This window comes from Ranitomeya imitator, chromosome 7, assembly GCF_032444005.1.
Source record: "Ranitomeya imitator isolate aRanImi1 chromosome 7, aRanImi1.pri, whole genome shotgun sequence".
Classification (NCBI taxonomy): Eukaryota; Metazoa; Chordata; class Amphibia; order Anura; family Dendrobatidae; genus Ranitomeya; species Ranitomeya imitator.
In genome coordinates this window covers 196637497-196652845 of record NC_091288.1, presented here as the reverse complement: position 1 = coordinate 196652845, position 15349 = coordinate 196637497, and the positions used below count along the sequence as shown (strand labels likewise).

The 15349-nt window shown below is 44.3% G+C and overlaps 1 protein-coding gene across 2 annotated transcripts in view; it reads left to right on the top strand.

The window, feature by feature from the left end:
* MAD1L1 (mitotic arrest deficient 1 like 1) overlaps positions 1-15349 on the top strand; it is a 740224-nt gene that overhangs the window by 601244 nt on the left and 123631 nt on the right. The gene's annotated exons all lie outside the window — the stretch shown is intronic.

Genomic DNA, 15349 nt, shown 5'->3' with positions numbered 1-15349 from the left:
CAGTACCCAGGGGTCGGACACAGACATTGCCCTGAGTAACGAGAACCATGCCCTCTTGGGCCAAAAGGGGGCAATCAGGATCACTCTCGCCCTGTCCTCCCTGATCTTCCTGAGGACTAACGGGATCAGACACATTGGAGGGAACGCGTAAGCTAGAGGAAAATTCCAGTGTATTTGAAGGGAGTCTATTATACAGGGCTTGTCCGCCACCTGAAGAGAAGCGAACTTCCTGGTCTGCCTGTTCTCTCTCGTTGCGAATAGATCGATTACGGGCAATCCCCACAGGTCCACTATTTGTCTGAACACCCGTCGATCTAGAACCCATTCTCCCTGACGTAGAGAATGACGGCTGAGGTAATCTGCCTCTGTGTTGAGCTCTCCCCGAATGTGCACAGCTGATAGAGAGCGAAAGTGGGCTTCGGCTATTTCGAGTATGTCTGTGGCGGTGTTCATTAGGGATCTTGACCTTGTACCCCCTTGATGGTTGAGATACGCCACTACTGTTGTATTGTCTGTCTGGACTCTTACATGTGAATCCTGCAGAGATGGAAGCAACCTGAGTAAGGCCTTCTTCACTGCCGTGAGCTCTTTACAGTTTGAGGACTCTTGAGCCTCTAAGAGAGACCATTGCCCTTGAGTCCAGACATCTCCTAAGTAAGCTCCCCAACCTATTGGACTGGCATCGGTTGTGACCGTGTTGTCTGGTACTACACTCCAGCGTACTCCTTTCCCTAAATGTCTTCTGTTTAACCACCATCTCAGACTGTGTAGAGTGGCGGTGGACAACCTGAGTCTTCCGCCTAATTGCCCTTGAAGACTTCTCTCTGTATCCAAGACTTGGGCCTGTAACACTCGAGTGTGGAATTGAGCCCACTGGACGGCTGGTATGCAGGACGTTAGGGATCCAAGAAGGGACATAGCGTCTCTTAAAGTCAGATCTGGCTTCCTTGTTACCGTACTGACTTTGTACACAATCCTCTGCTTTTTCTCTTCCGGAAGGAAACATTGTTGCACTTCCGAATCCAGCAGAATACCTAGGAAAGTCTGAGTTGTTGATGGGTCGAGTCTTGACTTCTCCATATTGACTATCCAACCCAAGTCCTGTAAGGAAGATATTACATGATTTAGGCGAGTACTGCACTGGCAAAAGGAATTCCCCACTACCAGGAAGTCATCCAAGTAGGGTATAATTAACGTATCCTGTTCTCTGATATAGGCCATTACTTCTGCCATGACTTTAGTAAACACCCTCGGTGCCATAGATAGACCAAAGGGCATTGCAGCAAACTGAAAGTGTCTGACCTGGTCGTTTAAGCGCACCGCCATTCTGAGGAATTGTTGATGATCCTGGTGAATGGGCAGATGGTAATACGCATCTTTTAAATCCAGGACTGTCATATAACACCTGGGAAAGAGAAGTTTAGTTGCCGTTTTAATCTATTCCATCTTAAAGGCATGATACTCTAGATGTTTGTTTAATCTCCGTAAGTTTATGATGGTTCTAAAGGATCCATCTGGCTTGGAGATTAAAAATAAAGGGGAATAGAACCTTTTCCCCTGTTGATGTTTTGGAACCTCTACTATGACTTTCTTCCGTCTTAACATTTGGACCTCTTTTTCAAGGGCCTTTTGTTGGTCTAAGGAATCAGGGGCAGTCAAGATATAAAATTCAGAAGGTCTTTCCCGGAACTCTAATTTTAACCCTGAATTGATTATACCCAGAACCCAATTGCTCGAAGTTATTTTGGCCCACTGAGAATAAAATAATTTTAACCTGCCCCCTACTGAAAGATCTCTATTAACGATAGTTTCTTCTTCTTCTTGAGGAAGATGACGAAGCATTAAAGTCCGAACCTTTCTTTTTTGGGTCTGATGGTTCCCAGTCTCGGTTGTGGTAAGGTCTTCGGTATTGGAAGCGTCTCCTGAAGGTATTCCTAAAGGTAGGATTGAAAGCTTTAGGAAAACCTTTCTTCCTATCCTCAGCCTTAGCTAGGATATCATCCAATACCGGGCCAAACAGGTACTCACCCCTACACGGTATTGTACACAGTTTAGCTTTCGCCTGGGCATCCCCTTTCCAGGTCTTAAGCCATAGGGCTCGGCGAGCAGCGTTTGAGAGGCCTGCTGATCTTGCCGCCAATTTTAAAGAGTCCACTGACGCGTCCGCTAAATACGCCACCCCTTCACGTATTTGCGACAGTGAGTTCAACATCTTGTCTCTGGGCACCTTGGACTTCAGCTGTTCTTCCATTTGGGATATCCACACCATGACGGATCTAGCCGTACACGTGCTAGAGATAGCAGGTTTAAACGCCCCTGCAGTTGATTCCCAAACTTTCCTCAAAAACATGTCCGCCTTCCTATCTGATGGATCTTTCAGAAGGCCCACGTCCTCCAGCGGCAAGGTACCGGCTTTAGATGTAGAAGCCACCGCTGCATCCACTTTCGGGACTTTCATCCACTCTGCCAGCTCATTATCTTCAAAGGGATACCTTCTTTTAGCTGATGATGGAAGGAAACCCTTATCCTGCTTATCCCATTCTCTTTTTATAAGAGTCTTAACCGTATCCACCACCGGGAACGCCTTACGACTCCTCTGGCACAAGCCCGCAAACATTATGTCCTGTGCGGACCTTGGTTCCTTGCTCTCTGCAACACCCATGGTAGCTCGGACTCCTTTAACTAACATGTCCATGTTGTCCACCGAGAAACAAGGCCTTCCCTCTTCATCTGAGGAGGATGGAGATGAGGAGCGGGAACATTCCCCTTCTTGCAGGGACAGACTAGATCCTGGCGATATGTCCCTGCCCGACCTTTCCTGGCGGCTGCCTCTAAGGGAATAGCTAATTTCCTCCCTGATGACCGCTCTGAGGTCTGATGACCGAAGGGGAGCTTCCTCTTCTAAGGTCTGAGATATGCAAGCCTGACACAGCCTTTTGGTATAACTGTCAGGCATTGGTGTCATGCATTGAGCACATTGCTTGTGCTTAGATTTTGTGGTCTTTTTTCCCTAAAACAAAGCACAAATAACAGACCATATCAGCACCAGGTGTCTGATTTAACACTCACCATAAGGCTGATCCTGTGAATACCGGTTCTGGAGGAGTAGGATCCAAATGTGACGCTGGGGCGCTCGCACGCTGCTGCCCCGTACCACGCTGCTGCTGCTTCTCCTTGAGTGGCCGCTACCGCTCTTACTGCGCTGTTCCGTTCCCTCTCCATGAGGGTGCTCGGCGTCCCCTACTGATGACATGGTTGCGCGCCTCCTACCCTAGGCGTCGCTCTTTTACAGCGCTGCAGCGCTCCTCCCCCGGCTTACCCCGGAAGCGTACCAACTACTTCCGGGTTCACCAGCGCCGGTGTGGACGCTGCACACCGCGCTCAACCGCGGACCAGGACGGCACTGCCCGACTCCTGGGACACGCTCCTCCCGGCCAGACGAGGGGGGGTCTGCACGCAGGACACCCCCGACGCTGCTTCCGAGCCCCCGATTCCGCCGTTCCTAACAGATACCGCGCGGAGGCATGGAGGCCCGGGTAAGACTGCTGCTGCAGGCTCCCGCCGTCCGGACAGGAACCCAAACTGGAGTGGTGAGGGGGACCGCCCCTTTAAATTCTGTAGGTTCCTGTCCGGAAGGTGGGCGGATCCCCTCTCTCGTAGGGGTGCTGTCGTGGCGATAGGAAAACTTTGATATACCCAACACTCATTTCTATGTGTTGACATTTTTTCCCCCCTTGGAACAGCACCACTCTTTTCCACAGGCTGTGTCTGGTATTACAGTTCAGTGGCATTCAAGTGAATAGGGCTGAGCTGCAACACCAGAATATAGCACTTTACAGCCCAATTATTGACTACAACTTAATTTCGGTACTGTTGTTCTAGTATCCATGTTCTCTTCTGGAACAGATGTAAAAATCAGCCGTGGTGGTACAGACTCGCTGTCAATTACAGCATGTTATAATGCTCTATTAAATATAAGAAAGACATTAACAAATTCACTTTGAGAAATTTGTACATGTCTACCACCTTTTGTAACATATCTTGATATATTTTTACTTAGTACGTAGAAACTACAAGCAAGCAGGTCAGTTGCTGTTAACGAATCCGATAATTGCTCTATATTTCGTTTGTGCAAATACTTGCAAAGGCCCAACTGATTAACATGAGTATTTAACCACGTATTCGGTATTTTTATCTTTCCGGAAGACACCCATGCACTCTCGAAGGAGCAACAGTAGGCGCCTAATAAGATCAACAGGTCCATCAACAGCAGCTTGTTGACTGTTTCCATGTGAGATTTTTTTTTTTACATTAAAAATAAACAAATCCCACAAAGCAATAATATTACAAAGATAGTGATATGAACTGTAACGCATCACTATTCAGCCATAATAATGAGATATTAAGTTTCTGACGATGTTTCTTGGGAGACAGAAAAGTGTCTAAAACACACAATAAATCTGAAGCATGGCGTAAAATCCAGACCGGTGTTCTAGCAGAGATTATAATGTATTTTATCTACCTTGGGAAAGTAATTAACCTACCAGCACGTTTTTTTGGCTCTGTGGGTAGATACTGAAGTTTCCAGAGGGAACCCCAGTGAGCTTTAGGGGTTTCTATGCCTCCGCGCCTCACTACATGCCGCATATTACCGCGGCGCACATTCCCCCAGGTCTTATATACATTTGGCTCACTTTAATTGCAATCTGTTAATTAGAAATTCAGAAACCCGAGGCAGGCATTATTTCGTACTTAGACCCAAGGAGAATATGCAGGTGTATGAATTGGCAAATAATCTGAAAATATGGAAAGAAAAGTAACTGCACACCAGTCTGTAATGATGCTGGAGGTTGTAGTTTTGCAATCATTGGAGATTGTCCTCCTAAAACATCAAAGTTGGAAGCTACAATTGTCTAAAATGTTTGTGATGCTGAAGCATTAAGGAAGCCCTCCTTCTATCAAAACTTGTATTATCTTAATGTATTGCAGTCATCATATTATATAGCACTGTGTACTGACAATTGCTCATTTTGCCTTTCTACCCAGCTAATTCTCCTCTTTTCCATTAGGTTTATGACATCACGTGATTAATAACGGACTAGCTGAATCTTTCTAAGCTCTATGTAGAAACAGGAGGTCAATTTCCCCTGTATGAGTCAGAAATCACTGCAAAAGTTCCTGGCAGGAGGGAAAGCGGGAGCAGCTGAGTAAGGAGTTGAAAAGGGGATGATAAATTAAGGGGAAATAGACTTCTTATTTCTACATAGAGCAGAGAAAAGAGAAGAATGAGCTGGATAGAAATGCAAAGTGAGCAATTGTAAGTACACAGTGCCAAATAACATGATGATTGAAGTATATTAATAGGATAAAAACTTTTGACGGAGTGCTTCTTTAAGACTTCCCTTCCTCGGAACTAAAGGGCCGAAGCCAACCTCTGAAAACAAGCTCATAGCGTTATCCCTCCTCCACCAAAGCTGTACAGCGATCAGGCAGGTAATGTTCTCCTGGTAGCCGCCAAACCCAGATTTATCCATCAGATGGCAGATTGAGAAGTGTGATCCATCACAGAACACGTTTCCACTACTCCAGAATTCAGTGGTTGTGACTTTACACCACTCCATCCGACACTACAGTATTGTGCTTGGTGATGTAAGGCTTGCCAAGCCAAAATCCATGCCAAGATGCTGTTGATGGGGGGCATAGTTTTTATGCTGATGTTAAATGGGTTGTCCATTTGCAAATGTCTGACTGGGGTTGTAGAGTCTAAGGCCACGTGCACACATTCAGTATTTGGTGAGTATCTTGCATCAGTATTTGTAAGCCAAAACCAGGAGTGGGTGATAAATATCTCAGAAGTGGTGACGTGTTTCTATTATACTTTCCCTTTGATTGTTCGACTCCTGATCCTGGCTTACAAATGTGGCCTAAGGAAGGGTGCATCACCTACTATAATATATATATATATATATATATATATATATATATATATATATATACTAGATGGTGGCCCGATTCTAACGCATCGGGTATTCTAGAATATGTATGTAGTTTATTTATGAAGTTTTCAGTATAATGCAATTTATACACAGGATTCGGCCGGCCGGGCGCAACTAATTAGCGAAGCGTGGTTCAAATTTCACGCCAATTTGCGGCCGGACTGCGCCTGCCACTGATTGTTCGCGACCGGTTGAGCGATCAGTGAAGCCAGGGCCTGCTCCAGGCTTTTGAGGGCCCTGGGTGAAAGAGTCTCAGTGGGCCCCCCTCTTTAACACATACCATGATTCATGATGCACAGATACAGCAGAGAATATAGCACAGCCCACGTAGCATATAACACAGCCCACGTAGCATATAACACAGCCCACGTAGCATATAACACAGCCCATGTAGCATATAGCACAGGCCACGTAGTATATAGCACAGGCCACGTAGTTTATAACACAGCCCACGTAGCATATAGCACAGCTACGTAGCATATAACACAACCACGTAGTATATAGCACAGCCCACGTAGTATATTGCACAGCCACGTAGTATATAGCACAGCCCACGTAGTATATAGCACAGAGACGTAGTATATAACATAGCTCACGCAGTATATAACATAGCCCATGCAGTATATAGCACAGAGACGTAGTATATCACTGCCCATGCAGTATATAACCCAGGCCACGTCGTATAGAGCACAGCAATGTAGTATATTGCCCAGCCACATAATATATACCACAGCCACGTAGTATATAGCACAACCCACATAGTATATAGCACAGAGATGTAGTAAAAAACACAGCCCACGTAATATCTAACAGCCCATGTAGTATATAGCAATGTGGGCACCATATCCCTGTTAAAAAAAGAATTAAAATAAAAAATAGTTATATACTCACCTTCCGGCGGTCCCCGGATCCAGGCCAGTGTTTAGCGATGCTCCTCGCGACGCTCCGGTCCCAAAAATGCATTGCGGTCTCGCGAGACCACTACATCATCATCTCGCGAGACCGCAATGCATGGACCGGAGCGTCGCGAGGAACGGGAAAGGCGCCTGAAGGTGAAAATATAATGATTTTTTATTTTTTTTAATTATTTTTAACATTAGATCTTTTCACTATTGATGCTGCATAGGCAGCATCAATAGTAAAAAGTTGGTCACATAGGGTTAATAGCAGCGTTAACGGACTGCATTACACCGCGGCATAACTCCATTAACCCTGTGTGAGCGATGACTGGAGGGGAGTATGGAGGGGGCACTGACGGAGAGTAGGAAGGGGCGAATTCGCTGCTGGCCGCAAGCAGTCAGCGACGTGGGATTTCCGTTACAGACAGACAAACAGACGGAAGTGACCCTTAGACGATTATATAGATAGATATATTTGGGTTGTTTCCCTATTTTATATGCAGCATCCAGTGAGCAGTCCTTAAATATAAGACACAGACGGATGCTATAACCTGTCCAATAGCCGTAGCTGTAAACTGCTGATATCAGAGAACAGTAGCCAGCACTCCAGTAAATATAGATCAGATTATGAATAGACGTGCGAATGTACATGAACTGTCACCATTTCTATGTATTCACGCCCGCTAATCTAATGCAGTATATGTCGCCTCCTGCACAGCCGCCACCACCGTTGCATGTTTATTCAGTAGTAGAACGCCGGCTCAGCAGTTTCCTATTCCGAGAGTCTGATATGAATTGGTTACTATGATAAAAAAGGGGGGGGAAATTGCTGCTTTTATTATCGAAGACAGAACATCTCACCAGTGAAGTGGCCTGCAGCGCGGACATTATCAAGGAGCTTTCTTCTACATTAATGCATTAACTGGGACACTGAAAACCCCACACGTGACTGTGTGTCAGCCCGGGAGGTGAGGACATGAAGGGAGGGAATTGTATGGACTCTTGTTCCAGATAACGATAAATGGTCGGATCTTTACTCTCCGCGAAATCTGAAAAGCTTATTTCCGGCCTCTTGTCATTGAATGACTTAATGCCTAATGAATCCCTGTGTGCAGGAATGAGATATGGAAAGGGAACGGCGTTCCCGCAAAGCCCTAAGTCTCATTGTCTTCCCCCTCTACAGTAAAATGTAGGATTGACGGTAACGGTAGAAGGCCACTTGGATGGATCATATCTCATGGGGGTTATAGTCGTTGATAAAGCAATCTCTTTACTGCGCTATTTTCAGCTTTGTGTATCGAACTTTAAAGGGTTTGTAGGAAGGCAGGACAGGATAGGGGATGACATATTGGTTTCTGGAGTCTGACCTCTGGTAACCCCTACAGAGTCTGAGATGAGATTCTGGAGAACACTGTCTGGATGGAGCGGAGGTCGAGCATGTGCACCTCCCTCCATTCATTCTCTATAGGACGGTTTAGCCGAGTGCAGCACTTGGCTATTTTTTTGAGTCTTGTATTAATGGAAGGGAGATGCACATGCTCAACCTCTGTTCCATTCATGACTGTTCTTGGGATTGGTAGGGGTACCAGCAATCATTGAATTCCTTGAATCCACCCTAAAGCAAGCAGAAACTCCGACCTTTGCAAAGTTTGCATAAATTCCATCCTTTCTGTGATTTTGTTCCCTTTATTGTCCTATCAAAATCATGACCATTTTCTACATCTGTACATGGAAGAATGTGCAGTAGGTTATTAATGCCTCCCTAACCTCCTTAAGTCTTGTTAAGAAGATTGAAGATGAGGGTTGGGCTCGACACAGACATATCAAGTCCTCCACAGCAACTCTGACATACCAGGTCCTCCGCAGCAACATCGACATACCAGATCCTCCGCAGCAACATCGACATGCCAGATCCTCCACAGCAACATCGACATACCAGGTCCTCCGCAGCAACATCGACATACCAGATCCTCCACATAAACATCGACATACCAGATCCTCCACATAAACATTGACACTCCAGATTCTCCACAGCAACATGGACATACCAGATCCTCCACAGCAACACTGACATACCAGGTCCTCCACAGTAACACTGACATACCAGGTTCTCCACAGCAACACTGACATACCAGGTCCTCCACAGCAACATTGACATACCAAGTCCTCCACAGCAACATTGAAATACCAAGTCCTCCACAGCAACATCAACATATCAGGTCCTCCACAGCATCATCGACATACCAGGTCCTCCACAGCAACTTTGAAATACCAAGTCCTCCACAGCAACATCAACATACCAGGTCCTCCACAGCAACTTTAACATACCAAGTCCTCCACAGCAACATTGACATACCAGATCCTCCACAGTAACATTAACATACCAGATTCTCCACAGCAACATCGACATACCAGATCCTCCATAGTAACACTGACATACCAGGTCCTCCACAGCAACATTGCCATACCAGATCCTCCACAGCAACATTAACATACCAGATCCTCCACAGCAACATCGACATACCAGATCCTCCACAGCAACATTAACATACCAGATCCTCCACAGCAACATCGACATAACCGGTCCTCCACAGTAACATCGACATACCAGGTCCTACACAGCAACATCGACATAACCGGTCCTCCACAGCAACATCGACATACCCGGTCCTCCACAGTAACACTGACATACCAGGTCCTCCACAGTAACACTGACATATACCAGATCTTCAACAACCACATTTGTTCTAGGTAGCCCCTCTAGCTAATAACATTTTCTAAAGCTTCATCACGAGTTGCATTTTTGGCTGCAATCACGGCGAAAACTAATTGTTTTGCTGTGATTTTTCTCAAATCGCGGCATACGGTAAATGTGGATTTTCCACCATCAGGGCACGAAAATGCAATGAGGTTGTTGTGACATGTTAACCCATACCAATAAGGTGTTTTTCAAACCTGACAGCTCTGTATTAGAACCTCCGCAGCCACGCTGATATTATCCTACAGGTTTTATTCCAGCATTGTATTTAACAGTTAACTCTAATGTTTTCATTGCCTTTCCCAATTCCTGACCTTGAAGCGTGCCGCCAGTCTGTCATTCGGAAGAGGCTTCCACCGTTCTCATTAATGAACTTCTGGTCCATGCTGTTGGGGCCATTGAGGAAAGTACCAAATGCTTGTGAAATCGAATAGAGAAAAGCAACAGATGCAGGAGCCTGAAATTCAAAAGCGATCAGTGCCTTTATCCTGACTGTGATGTTTTCTGTAGGCTGTTTTCAGACACCCGGATCTTATTAACTATGCACACTTAATTAGCTTCCAACAAAGTTTGGGAAAATATTCCTCCATGGATTCTATGTGCTGTTCCCCACGTGATCGCCGGCGGAGTTGGACCTGGTAAAGAGCAGCTTGTACAAATATTAGATCCTGCGGTCGTCGGATATGTCTGATGATGTAAAGCACGATGCAATAAAGCATTGCGGTATAAATGCTTGTTGGCAGGTGACGACACGGTGTTCCTGGAGAAGCAGGGTTAGCCACGGTGTCTAGTGCACGGAGAAGTCATGTGCAATCAGACTTCCTAGCTGGATGTGTACATGACTTAAACGGAGGAGTGCGTGGCTTTCCAACATTCACTACTTATTAGCAACATGGAAAATCTCAAGCTCAGGTACCCGATGCCAGCTGTCAAAAAAAATATGATCCACATGCTCAAGCCCAGCGTGGTCTGTCTCTGGTGCAATGTAGCAGGGGAGGAGAACCTGGGGCACAACGTCCGTCCTGGTCACACGCATACCATCAATCAGTACATGTACATATATTATTAGCCAGCGTCTTCCTGCGGCACAAGTTGTGCCAGCTTTAATGGATACAACATAATTACTTAGTTACAAAACTTTAATTGCCTTGAGGTAATTTTTACTTCATTTACATTGTTAGTCGTTTTTGCTTTGTGTTATATGTATTAAATTCATTTTACATATTTAGAAAAAGTTGCCCTTTTTGGGGATACTTGGAGATGTGCTGTATTTCGTTTTTTGTTCTATGATACAAATCACAAAGTATGAAGTATGACAAGGATATGGAAATGGAGCACAGCTGTAATACGAGACACAACCTGTGGACTAGTGTGGCGCAGTTCTAAGAAAGCAGCCATGTTTTTCTAACCATGCACAGGACATTTGGATTGTAATTGTCGAAGACTCTCCAGCTGCTGAACCCTCGCTCTTACATTGCAGATATGAAAGTCAGTTATAGAAAAGTCTCTTACTGAAAGAAATTGAGGGAAAGTACTGACTCAGTTTACATGCAATACTCCATGGGTAAGTATACAGATTAGCTCTCCTCCGGGACAAAAAAAGTCTCATGCCAACCAAATGAAAAAAAGAAACCCAACTTGAGACACCTGTTTCATGGTGATTGCTCCTCATCAGTGCAATACAAGGTACTGATTGAGTGCATGAGGTAGTCTAATAGTTTTTTTACGTTACATCTCTAGGATCTACTATATAATTGTCTAAGGGTCACTTCCGTCTGTCCTTCTGTCTGTCTGTCATGGATATTCATTGGTCGCGGCCTCTGTCTGTCATGGAAATCCAAGTCGCTGATTGGTCGCGGCAAAACAGCCACGACCAATCAGTGACGGGCACAGTCTGGAAGAAAGTGGCCGCTCCATACTCCCCGCAGTCAGTGCCCGGCGCCTGCATACTTCCCTCCAGTCACCGCTCACACAGGGTTAATGCCGGCGGTAACGAACTGCGTTACTCCGCGGGTAACGCACTCCGTTACCGCCGCTATTAACCCTGTGTGTCCCCAAAATGTAATGTTAAAAATAATTTAAAAAAAAAAAAACAAAAAACCTGCTATTCTCACCCTCCGCAGTCCGCCGAGCCGCACGTACCACCTATGGGAGGTGGAGCCGCATATTCATCACTGTAATGGGCGGCACCACGTGACCGCTCATACAGGAGAAGCTGCGGCGAGGAGAAGAAGCAGCGAGGAAGCCGGGTAAGTATTTTATTAACAGCGGGGGGCGCACAGGGGATGGGAGGGGGTTGGGGACAGGGATCTTTCTTTTAAACACCAAAAAAAAAAAAAAAAAAGATTTTTCATATCTTCTCTCCAGCTAACGCTGCTGGAGAGAAGAAATGAATGGCGGCTTCAGCACCACGCTGGGGGGACAGCGCTTACTGTAGCGCTGTCTCCTGCACTGCACACGGACAACATCCGTGTGCGGTACGTGTTTTACATGGACCCATTGACTTTAATGGGTCCGTGTAATACGTGCGCTCCCACGAACACTGACATGTCTCCGTGTTTTTCAAACGGACACACGGTCCGTGAAAACACGCTGACATCTGCAGAGACACATTGATTTTAATGTGTCTACGTGAATCGGTGTCTCCGGTACGTGAAGAAATTGTCACCTCACGTACCGGAGCCACTGATGTGTGAAACCGGCCTCAGGATGTTTTGGAGTTAAATAGCTTTTTTGTTCAGTGAATGTGACCTCCTAATGCTGCAAATTCCACAAATGAGCATTTTCAGTTCTTTAAAACATATCAAATGTTTAGAAATTCTACTGTGCCTAATAATTTGGAACAATGCATTTTGAGTTTTTATTCATTTTGGAGATTATACTGTTATCATTGGGAGGTTTCTTCAATAAAATTCGATGTATACTCTAACGGGTGATGACTTTACTGACTGTCATTTGCACTGACCATCTAGGAAAATCCGAGAAAAATATAATTTGCATAATAATTTGAAACACAGTGTATTACGTGGCCAGTGTTATATACTGCGTGGCCTGTGTTATATACTACGTCACCTGTGTTATATACTGCGTGGCTGCTATATACTGCGTGGGCTGTGTTATATACTGCGTGGCTACTGTTATATATTGTGTGGCCTGTATTAACGCATCGGGTATTCTACAATATGTATGTATATAGCAGCCACATAGTATATAGCACAGGCCACATAGTATTTGTCTGCTATATACTACATGGTTCCTATATAATACGTGGCCTGTGCTATATACTATGTGGCTGCTATATACATACATAAATACATATTCTAGAATACCCGATGCGTTAGAATCGGGCCACCATCTAGTATGCCATAAATATCTGATAGTGATCCCAGAGCTTTTTTTTTTTTAATTCATTAGTTATATAACATTTCATAAACCTCAAGAGGGGTATTACGTACCAACTACCACAGAAGCACAAATATGGGGAGCCGCCGAGAACTCAAGGGTGGTTCAGGTGGTAGGTGAGCCCGGCTTTAATTGCCCTGCTTTTGATGAGGACATCAGTCCTATGTTCCTCTTTGTGCTTTTGGACCAGGCAGATCCCATCTATAAAGTGGTGACGAGTAACTATAAAGTGGGGAAGAGTAACATTATGCCTTATTGTTGCTCATAAAGTAGTGAAATAATGGATATAATGTTTAACATCATAACACCTTATGTATAAAGGTATATTTACATAGAACAAAAAAAAGATTATGGAAAGTTCCCTAATATATGAATGTGGACAAATGGTCCATATGATAGAGTGGGCCTCAAAACGAAAAAAAAACAACTGATCACTCAAAATATATATATACATATATAGGACAGGACGGTCTAATGTTTGTTCGCCCTTTATGACCCTAGGTCTAACTTCCTCTCCATTCCCATTGCCTATAATGCAGGTTATCTAGGGAGAGGAGTCTATAAAAGTTCTACCAACCTTTGGACCAACTAGGGTTGGACATTGTCTCTCCAAGGACACAATAGGACTTGCAAAGGTCAGACTCTATGGTCCTCAAATTGACTCTCCTACAAAAGGAAGAATGTTGGCTTCCTAGGGACTTTGTGATGCACAAATTGACTCTCCTCCAAATGGGAGCATATTGGCTTACTATTAACACCCATTGGTGGTAGCACCCCTATAAAGCTAAGGTAAAATGGCTGGGTCATTGGCAGACTTGTGATTGTTTGCTAAGAAATCACTTGATTTTGTAGGAAACAATTGTTTAACCAACAAAACCATGCAACCATTTTGGACACATATTTTTGCGGGTGAAATGGCTGCCGCATAAGGGTAAGGCCGGACAGGCTAGCCAAGTCAATGTCCATCCTCTTAATTAATCTTGCCAAATGAGTTGGAATATTTAGCTAAACCACAGCCTTCTCCTAAAAGAAAAGACATCCATGGTCTCCAGGAGGAGAAACAGTATCCTGTACATTACATTGATTTCAGCAATTTCAGCTGCTTGACACTTTAAGAACTTATATTTCAGATTTTTCCTGTCTCATTCTTGCTGGAATGGTTTTCAGACAGTTTCCTTTATCTGATTTTATGAAATAAGAGAGGTGATTTGTATTTGTCACCAGTGAGATTTTTCATTTTTGCACATTGAAATATCAAATGAATATTTTATGCAAAATGCATGTTAAATCAGGAGACTGCCATTGTGGAGAGTTTTGTCTGGGCCGCGTTGTGTTGTTTATACAGTATATGTGTTAGCATCCATACATATTTATATTCGTCTTGGTTGGAGTTATGTTATCTTGTATCTGTAGAAATAAGACTTTATTGTAGGGTGCAGGCTCAGTACGCGATCACTAAAGCACAGATAGGCAATGGATGTTTTTATATATTGCCGTAAAATAAGAACGGAACAAAAGGGCGCACATGTTTCAGTTGCATTCGAGACATTAAAAAGTTTGTACCAAGAAATCAACTTATTGCTTATCTATACGATAGGTGATAACTTGCCTTTTTATTTCGACACGGCTCTACAGAGCCATGTTCTTAGCATCGGTGGGGGTCCCAAACGTTGGATCTCCAGCGATCAGCAGTGGAAAGGTAACATCTTTGCTCCAACTCTGTAGGGTTGCGATGTGGCATTGAGACATTGCACCTAATAATTGTCTGTGTGGTCACCTTGTTACGTGCAACCTCCTGTGACCATATCATGACCATCTCAAGATATCCATGTTTTTTTCTTTAGAAATTGCATCCCACTTTGCCGCCATAAACCGTAATCCACTCTACAACTTGTCAGCGAATTCTCTGCAATTTGACTGCTTTATTTTTATAGCCAAGGTTTTGAAATACTCATGTAACAGAAAGTCACAACAGTGATTTTTGACATATGATCAATGTCGCTCTGTAGCCCTACCCTTATCTTTGGCCTAGGTCCTTGAAACTCATTATCCAAGCAGAGCTTCAGAAGTTTATCCAAAAACTAAATAAATAAATCAGTACACAGTAGATAAAGATTGCAGAACCCATTTGATGTGTTTTTGGGGGGGCCTATTGATTTTTCTTTGACAGATGATGTTGGGAAGAGAAGAATCCTACATGTTGCGTTTCTGCCCCTGATCCTTTTGTTCTTCTTGAAGATAAGCCACCACCATGATTGACTGGTAGCATCCTTCTCCTCCCTTCCCATGGAAAA